The sequence below is a fragment of the Petromyzon marinus genome, unplaced genomic scaffold (genome assembly GCF_048934315.1).
Source record: "Petromyzon marinus isolate PM22_M1 ecotype Great Lakes invasive population unplaced genomic scaffold, UKy_Petmar_22M1.pri1.0 PM_G_Scaffold_20, whole genome shotgun sequence".
Lineage (NCBI taxonomy): Eukaryota > Metazoa > Chordata > Hyperoartia > Petromyzontiformes > Petromyzontidae > Petromyzon > Petromyzon marinus.
The window spans coordinates 548,944-558,186 of NW_027422762.1; the positions used below are offsets into that span (position 1 = coordinate 548,944).

Sequence of the window (9,243 nt, forward strand, 5' to 3'; positions counted from 1 at the left end):
AACGAAACGTCACGTGATTTAATTTATTTTCTACCTACCCACGTGATGACTTTACCGAAAGACCCAAAGAGCGGCCGTCAATCTTGACTTCAAGTCAAGATTTGACGGCCACTGCGTGGCGCGCTTTCAGATGCGCTCCAGCAGCCGTCTGGAACGCTCTTCCTTCTGACATTCATTAAGTCGCTGGAGCTATGCGCTTTTGAATGAAGATTTGACTACGGAACTACCTATCGTACCCTTTGGTTCTTTCGGTAAAAAAAACAAAAAAAAATAGATCACGACGTTCCGATCGCAGCAACAAGCGACCGTCTTCACAGTCACTTTACCGGAAGAACCAAAGAGCGTGGATCCCTGCAGTCACGAAAGCTTCAAATCAGGATTGACGACTTTGTGTGTTCAGTTTGTCATCCTTCCCCAGCACCTCCGATGAGCACGGTTGGCTACGTACGGCGCGTAAGAAGTTCAACGTACGTACGCAATGAGGGGGTGCTTCTTTTATTCACACGCGGCACAGCGCAGGCCAACCTCATCTTCTCATTCTGAGCGCGGCGTCTCCGCCGGCCACACGCACGGTCGGTCACGCGGCGCCGTTCCACCCGTCCGCTCTCGGCTTCGCCGCTGGCCGGCGGCGTGCCGGGAAGGGCGGCGACGGAACCCCCGCAGGAGATCTTCCGCGCGCGGCCGCACGACGGAGAGAGACGACGGCGAGCGGCAACGCAGCCCGGGACCCAAGGCTCCACGCGCGAGCCCCGAGTCCTCCTCCGCCCACCGCTTCTGTCGCCGCAAAGTGCGGCTAGGCTCCGCCTCTGGCCACGCCCTATCGCGGAACCTTCCAGAGGGTTCCCGGCGAGCCCCGCCCATTTACCCTTGGCCTAGATACCTCTCCCTTTCGGATTGGATGTTGCTTTAGCGGTGCCTGTACCCGTGCTTCCGTTTTCTAACCAACAGGTGTCATCATGTCATTACATCACCCCCCCCCACCCCCCCCCCCCGTAATAAAAAAACATGTAGCCTTCCTGGCTAATATCTTGTTTGGTTCTTTCGGTAAAGTCACCACGTAGAATGAGAATAAAATAAAACAATAAAATTCTCACGACGTTTCGGCCACGACACAAGTGGCCTTCTTCAGGTGAAAGGAACAAACCTGTCGGGACGACAGAGCTACAATAAATGACGGAGCTTCAATAATGAAGCTCTGAAGAAGGCCACCTGCGTTGTGGCCGAAACGTCGTGAGAATTTTATTGTTTTATTTTATTATTTTATTCTCATTCTACGCGGTGACTTTACTGAAAGAACCAAAGAAGATGAATCCTTACAGTCACGAAAGGTTTAAATCGAAATTTTCCTGGCTAATACTCAAATAACAGGTAAGTGCGCCCATGTGCAGGATAACAACAACAATATCTATAAAAGCAGGACTCCAGTTATTTTCCTTAAAAAGGCAGAACAATCCGCAGGAACAACACCTAAAGACGAGGGAACAAGGAGCGAAGGGAACATTTACGAAAGGGAACAAGACTTAGGAAAACGAACAGAACAGAACTGAACAACAACCATAACCTCTCCGCCATTCCCAAACCAATACCCAAAATATGGAATCAACGGAATCGCAAGCATTTGGACCGAGTTAACCTCGACCAGAACTGAACAACAACAACAACCACAACCTCTCCGCCATTCCCGAGCAAATACCCAGAATCAGGAGTCAACGGAATCGCAAGCGTTTGGACCGAGTTCGCGACGCCGAGTTCCGTTGACGGGGGACGGGTCTTCCGCCCCTGCTCGGGCGGTGCGCGTGCCACGAGAACGGCCGGAGACACACGGGGTGCAACGCAGGAGGCACGGGTGCAGCAGGAGGCACGGGTGCAGCAGGAGGCACGGGTGCAGCAGGCTCGGCGGCAGCAGCCACCTCCCTCGGTCCCGGCGAGGCTTCGATGCGACGGGCGGCACGGCGCGATCCTTCCGACGCACGCCGTCTGAACGCACACGCCATCCCCGGCTCGCCGGACGCACTGGACGCTGGCGGACCAATTTTCGGAGACGGGGGAAGAGGCAATCCGTGGCAGGACAAACGGCTTCGGCCGAGACGGACGGACGAACCAACGGCGAAGGCCCAGCCGGAAACGCGCAAACTGCGGCCGCTTAACCTCGGCCAGTTCCACGGGCTCTTGCCGGGGGGCTGATGCAGCTTAGGGGACGTAACCAACCGGCACCCGCAGGCAATGTAACCATGCTCCGTCACCGATGGGCCATGCTAGCACGTGATCCCGTTTTCCCGCAATACGTTCATTACTCTTTGGTTCTATTCGGTAAAGTCACGTATTTTTACCTACGTGGTGACTTTACCGAATAGAACCAAAGAGTATGGATCCTTGCAGTCACGAAAGCTTCAAATCTAGAATACGTTCGTTGTTTCGCCCGTGCTTTGGCGGCGTTAAATTTTGCCGCCTCCCGAGCCGTGGAAATGCATTGCGGGGTAATTTTCACATGCTCTGGGCAACTTGGATTTCCCCTTAGCCAGTGGCAAACCCAATTGGGCATCTACAGGGGGTACATTCTGCCTCCCATACATGAGAAAAAATGGTGAAAATCCCGTGGAAGTATGAGGGGCCATCCTATATGCAGCTAGTACACTCGGAACATGCAAATCCCAGTCCGTTTGCGCCGCGTCAATCGCCTGACAGAGCATGGAGGTCAGAGTTCTATTCAGGCGCTCCACCATCCCATCTGTCTGGGGGTGGTACGGCGACGTTTTAATTATCTTAGCACCTAAAGCGTCGCAAACCTCGCGCAGCAGTTTAGATGAGAAATTCAGAATTATCCTGTATATAAATCACAACAGTGTTTGTGTTCATCATCAAGTGCAGCAAACGATTTTCATCCACAGACGTCACTTATGCTCAGACGGCCTAAGCACAGCTCAATGGGGAACCAAATGAAGACGTGTATTTGTTATTGTGGCCATGCACTCTAAACTACGGACCACACAGTAAACCGCTGTGGTCTGCGCCCCTTCAACGCAGGAGAAATATCAAAACTAAACCACCTCTCTCCTGAAGCCCTCTCGCGAAGACCAGCAAGCCTCAGCGTCGGCATTTAGCTGCTGAGCACATCGCTGGTGCCGTCGCGCGCGAGAATGGAATTTCGGAATTGCTCGGATTTCGCACGATTCAGGAAAAATGACCCAAACACTCTCAGAAAGATCCTCAAAACTCGGGACGGACGGCAGCCAGGCGCGGTTCGTCCACCAGGGGGCGACAGGGGCGCTGACGAATGTAACTCCGGCCCCACGGGGTTCAAATTTGAGTGCGACAGCCACCGCAGTTGCCACAGCTCATCTGCAACGCGTCGTGAGACAAAGGCAAAGGCGCAGCTCTGCAACGTGTCGCTTGTGCCACGGCCCCCCGGGTGGGACGGACCTCCAATAGAAGATGCTGCGGTGAGCTCCTCTCGAGGGGCATCTGGGCCCTACACTTCCAAGCTATCCATCTGCTTGTTGAAATAGGCGAGAGTGCCCACACTTTACCCCACCACCACCACACGTGCGTCCTGACGATCGACTGCCCATTATGACTGCTTTGACTGCGATCACACCACAGATGCTTCCCAAAAGATCACGGCCGTGCGTCGTTTCTTCGGTATTGACGAGCAAAGCGAGCGGACGATACTGCGTCGCGAGGCAGTGAACCCCTTTCACCTTGCCTCGGCTGTGAAGCCCTTCCGTTTGATTTAATCTCGCACGACCTGAGGAATGCGAAATTAATTTCAGATTTGTTTCCACGAGGAACACATCGGTGGTGGTGGAGGGGTTTGTGATGCCGGCTGTCCAGGATTATAACTCATGCTGGGCGACCACTACGACACTGACGTTTAATGGCCAAAACAATAAACATTTGATATAAAATACCCAACATGATATATGGGTGGTTGAGTGTCTGGGTGAGTGGGTGGGTGGGTAAGTTGTTGGGTGAGTGGATGGGTGGATGAGTGAGTGGGTGGATGAGTCAGTGGGTGAGTCGCCGGGTGAGTTGGTGAGCGGACAAGTGAGTGGCTAGATGAGGATGCTAATCTATGGGTCTCTTTGTGAATCTACCCCTTACAAATTTGTCCTCCTTCCGTACCCCTCACATCATCTCCCACGTGGCAAGTCCGATAAGACTCGATCTATAATCTCAATGGCATTTTTATGTGTATATCCCTCTGATCTCTCCGGCCTTGCCCCATCCCTCCCCCATCGTCCCTGCCTCTCCCCCCATCTCCCCCGCCTCTCTATCCCTCCTCTCTCTGTCTCTCCTCTCTGTGTCTCTCGCTCTGCCTTCGACCTGTCTCTCTCCACCCACCCCTCCCGCGACTTTCCTTCTGGCCCCCTCTTGCTCCCACCTGGCCTTGTCCGCGTCCTGCCTCTGCTCCTCCCTCTTGCCCTCGGCCCACCTCACTGCACGCTCTCCCCTCTGGGCGTCTTGATGTCCGTCATCTCTCCCTTCTTGCTCTTCCGTAATTTGAGGCTCCTCCTCTCTGCCCTGACTTCTTTTCCCTCCTCGCTCTCCTCTCCCTTCCCGCTCCATCGGAGCTCTTCGGTCGCTCTCCTCGTTCCCGAGCGACGGTGGCCGTGCGGGGAGCAAACCTGTAACGTCACAACCGTCACCGCCGTCAGCATCACCTCTAACACCGTCACCAACGCCATCAGCGTCACCAACGCCATCACCTCCAACACCGTCACCTCCGTCAGCACCATCAACAACAACAAGCGGCAGGCTACGTGCATATTCTTTGGATCTTTCGGTAAAGTCACGTAGATAAGTGACTTACCGTAAGACCCAAAGAATATGAATTCCTGCAGTCACAAAAGCTCTAAGTCACGGCTATAAGTGCACTTGAAGGTCACGTGAAGTGTCGAACGCCTGGTGCTGGCAGGAGGTCAAGGGACAGACCCAGGTGCCACGGGTCGACTCACTGAGCCTGCTGCCGCTCCTCTGCACTCCGTTGTTGCAGGAGGGCGACTGCCTCAAACTGCCCAGTAGCAGCGTCCTTCACGAGCCTCCTCCACTGACTCTGAAGATGGTCCACACAAACTCCACTCACTCATCTGTAGAACAGGGGGAGATCACACAAACTCCACTCACTCATCTGTAGAACAGGGGGAGATCACACAAACTCCACTCACTCACTCACTTTGTAGAACAGAGTGAGATCATACAAACTCCACTCACTCAATCTGTAGAACAGGGGGAGATCACACAAACTCCATTCACTCCCTCTGTAGAACAGGGGGAGATCACACAAACTCCACTCACTCATCTGTAGAACAGGGGGAGATCACACAAACTCCACTCACTCATCTGTAGAACAGGGGGAGATCACACAAACTCCACTCACTCTGTAGAACAGGGGGAGATCACACAAACTCCACTCACTCACTCTGTAGAACAGGGGGAGATCACACAAACTCTACTCACTCATCTGTAGAACAGGGGGAGATCACACAAACTCCACTCACTCATATGTAAAACAGGGGGAGATCATACAAACTCCACTCACTCATCTGTAGAATAGGGGGAGATCACACAGACTCCACTCATTCATCTGTAGAACAGGGGAGATCACACAACCCCCACTCACTCACTCTGTAGAACAAGGGGAGATCACACAGACTCCACTCATTCATCTGTAGAACAGGGGGAGATCACACAAACTCCACTCACTCTGTAGAACAAGGGGAGATCACACAACCCCCACTCACTCACTCTGTAGAACAGCGGGAGATCACACAAACGCCACTCACTCATCTGTAGAACAGGGGGAAATCGCGCAAACTCCACTCACTCATCTGTAGAACAGGGGGAGATCACACAAACTCCACTCACTCATCTGTAGACCAGGGGGAGATCACACAAACTCCACTCACTCATCTGTAGAACAGGGGGAGATCACACAAACTCCACTCACTCATCTGTAGAACAGGGGGAGATCACACAAACTCCAGTCACTCATCTGTAGAACAGGGGGAGATCACACAAACTCCACTCACTCACTCTGCAGAACAGGGGGAGATCACACAAACTCCACTCACTCACTCTGTAGAACAGGGGGAGATCACACAGACTCCAGTCACTCATCTGTAGAACAGGGGGAGATCACACAAACTCCACTCACTCACTCTGCAGAACAGGGGGAGATCACACAAACTCCACTCACTCACTCTGTAGAACAGGGGGAGATCACACAAACTCCAGTCACTCATCTGTAGAACAGGGGGAGATCATACAAACTCCACTCACTCATCTGTAGAACAGGGGGAGATCATACAAACTCCATTCACTCATCTGTAGAACAGGGGGAGATCATACAAACTCCACTCACTCATCTGTAGAACAGGGGGAGATCATACAAACTCCATTCACTCATCTATAGAACAGGGGGAGATCATACAAACTCCACTCACTCATCTGTAGAACAGGGGGAGATCACACAAACTCCACTCACTCACTCTGTAGAACAGGGGGAGATCACACAAACTCCACTCACTCACTCTGTAGAACAGGGGGAGATCACACAAACTCCACTCACTCTGTAGGACAGGGGGAGATCACACAAACTCCACTCACTCTGTAGAACAGGGGGAGATCACACAAACTCCACTCTGTAGAACAGGGGGAGATCACACAAACTCCACTCACTCACTCTGTAGAACAGGGGGAGAATCACACAAACTCCACTCACTCATGTGTAGAACAGGGGGAGATCACACAAACTCCACTCACTCTGTAGGACAGGGGGAGATCACACAAACGCCACTCATCTTTAGAAGAGGGGGAGATCACACAAACTCCACTCATCTGTAGAACAGGGGGAGATCACACAAACTCCAGTCACTCATCTGTAGAACAGGGGGAGATCACACAAACTCCACTCACATCAGCTAAGCCACGGATTATTAAATGCGAATTATAACTATCATTTGCATTATCAGCTGCTGTGTTGACCAACTATTCGAGCGAAACCATCAATAAAACGCAGACACACACCACACACACAGTCACACACCACAACAACAACAACAACCGCCATTCGCCACTAAGTGGCGGTGACGTCACCACGACGCTTGTGCCAGGCTATGTGCACCCTGAGGCCACGTGAAGTGTCGAACGCCCGCTAGCAGGAGGTCACGGGGCAGACCCACACACAGTCACACACCACACACAGTCAGACACACACCACACACACACCACACACAGTCACACACCACACACACACAGTCACACACCACACACACACAGTCACACACACACCACACACACCACAGAAACATCACACACAGTTACACACCACATACACAGTCACACATCACACACACACAGTCACACACCACACACAGTCACACACACCACAGACACATCACACACACCACACACACACCACACACAGTCACACACCACACACACAGTCACACACATCACACACACACCACAGACACATCACACACACACCACAGACACATCACACATACACACCACACACAGTCACATCACACACACCACACACAGTCACATCACACACACCACACACAGACACACACCACACACACACCACACAGTCACACACACCACACACACACCACACAGTCACACACACCACACACACAGTCACACACACACCCCACACATACACCACACACACACCACACACACACCACACACAGACACCACACACACTCACACACACCACACACACACAGACCACACACACACACCACACACACACAGACCACACACACACACCACACACACACAGACCACACACACACACCACACACACAGACCACACACACACACCACACACACACACACACACACACACACCACACACACACACCACACACACACACCACACACACACACCACACACACACACCACACACACACACCACACACACACACCACACACACACACCACACACACACACCACACACACACACCACACACACACACCACACACACACACCACACACACACACCACACACACACACCACACACACACACCACACACACACACCACACACACACACCACACACACACACCACACACACACACCACACACACACACCAAACACACACACCAAACACACACCACAAACACCACACACACATCACACACACACCACAGACACATCACACACACACCACACCACACACACACCACACACTACACACACAAAGATCCCCCGTATAGCCTTAACAGACTGTAGGGGCAAGTGCTGTTAGCGAGCACCTATGAAGGCCGGAACGGTACACGAGGGGGTGGGTGGCCAGCACCACGCCCGACCGCCTTTGTCTCCCTAGTGACGATGTTTACACACCACACCAGGTACTCATTTGAGGCTGAGTCGACCTAGGGGAGGCCCGGGACCGGTTCAAATAATCGTCACTGGTGTTGGCCGTGAGCGGGAATCGAACCCGGGTCGCCAGGTTCATAGCGCAGCGCGCTAACCGCTACACTACCGCTCCCCACTACTACACACACACCACACACAGTCACACACACCACACACATACACCACACACACACACACCACACACACCACACACACAGTCACACACACCACACACACACCACACACACACACCACACACACCACACACACAGTCACACACACCACACACACAGTCACACACACACCACACACACACCACACACCACACACACACCACACACATCACACCACACACACCACACACACAGTCACCGACCAGTTCTAGGCCCGCCCCAGGCTCTATCCACGTGGGTGACCCACTCGGCCCCCACACTCACCCCCAGCGAGGCGTCTTTGTCCTTGGGTGTGCACACGTGGAACGGCGCCTCTACTGCTGCTGTTGTTTCTGCTGTTGTGGTTGTTGTTTCTGCTGTTGTTATTATCGTTGCTGTTACACCTCCCAGCGGGTTGATTGTCTCACGTGTCACGTGCCCTTCAAGACTCGCGGGCCATCTTCCGGAAGACTCTTCCGGCCGTCTCAAGCGTGGCGCGGGACGTCTTCCGGAAGACTCTTCCGGCCGTCTCACGCGTGGCGCGGGACGTCTTCCGGAAGACTCTTCCGGCCGTCTCAAGCGTGGCGAGGGACATCTTCCTTCCTGAAGACTCTTCCGGCCGTCTCACGCGTGGCGCGGGACATCTTCCGGAAGACTCTTCCGGCCGTCTCAAGCGTGGCGCGGGACATCTTCCGGAAGACTCTTCCGGCCGTCTC

General features: G+C 53.3%; 1 long non-coding RNA gene across 2 annotated transcripts; it reads right to left on the reverse strand.

The window, feature by feature from the left end:
- Positions 1-479: 479 nt before the first annotated feature.
- LOC142912392 (uncharacterized) lies at positions 480-8,938 on the reverse strand. 2 transcript variants are annotated; one of them, XR_012934053.1, is made up of 4 exons: positions 8,813-8,938; positions 4,956-5,087; positions 4,433-4,625; positions 480-2,020 (listed from the first exon to the last, which is right to left on the reverse strand). It is a non-coding gene; the product is annotated as an uncharacterized LOC142912392 (long non-coding RNA). The 2 variants fall into 2 exon arrangements; XR_012934052.1 differs by lacking the exon at positions 480-2,020 and having other exon boundaries at positions 4,269-4,625; positions 8,813-8,937.
- Positions 8,939-9,243: the final 305 nt, after the last annotated feature.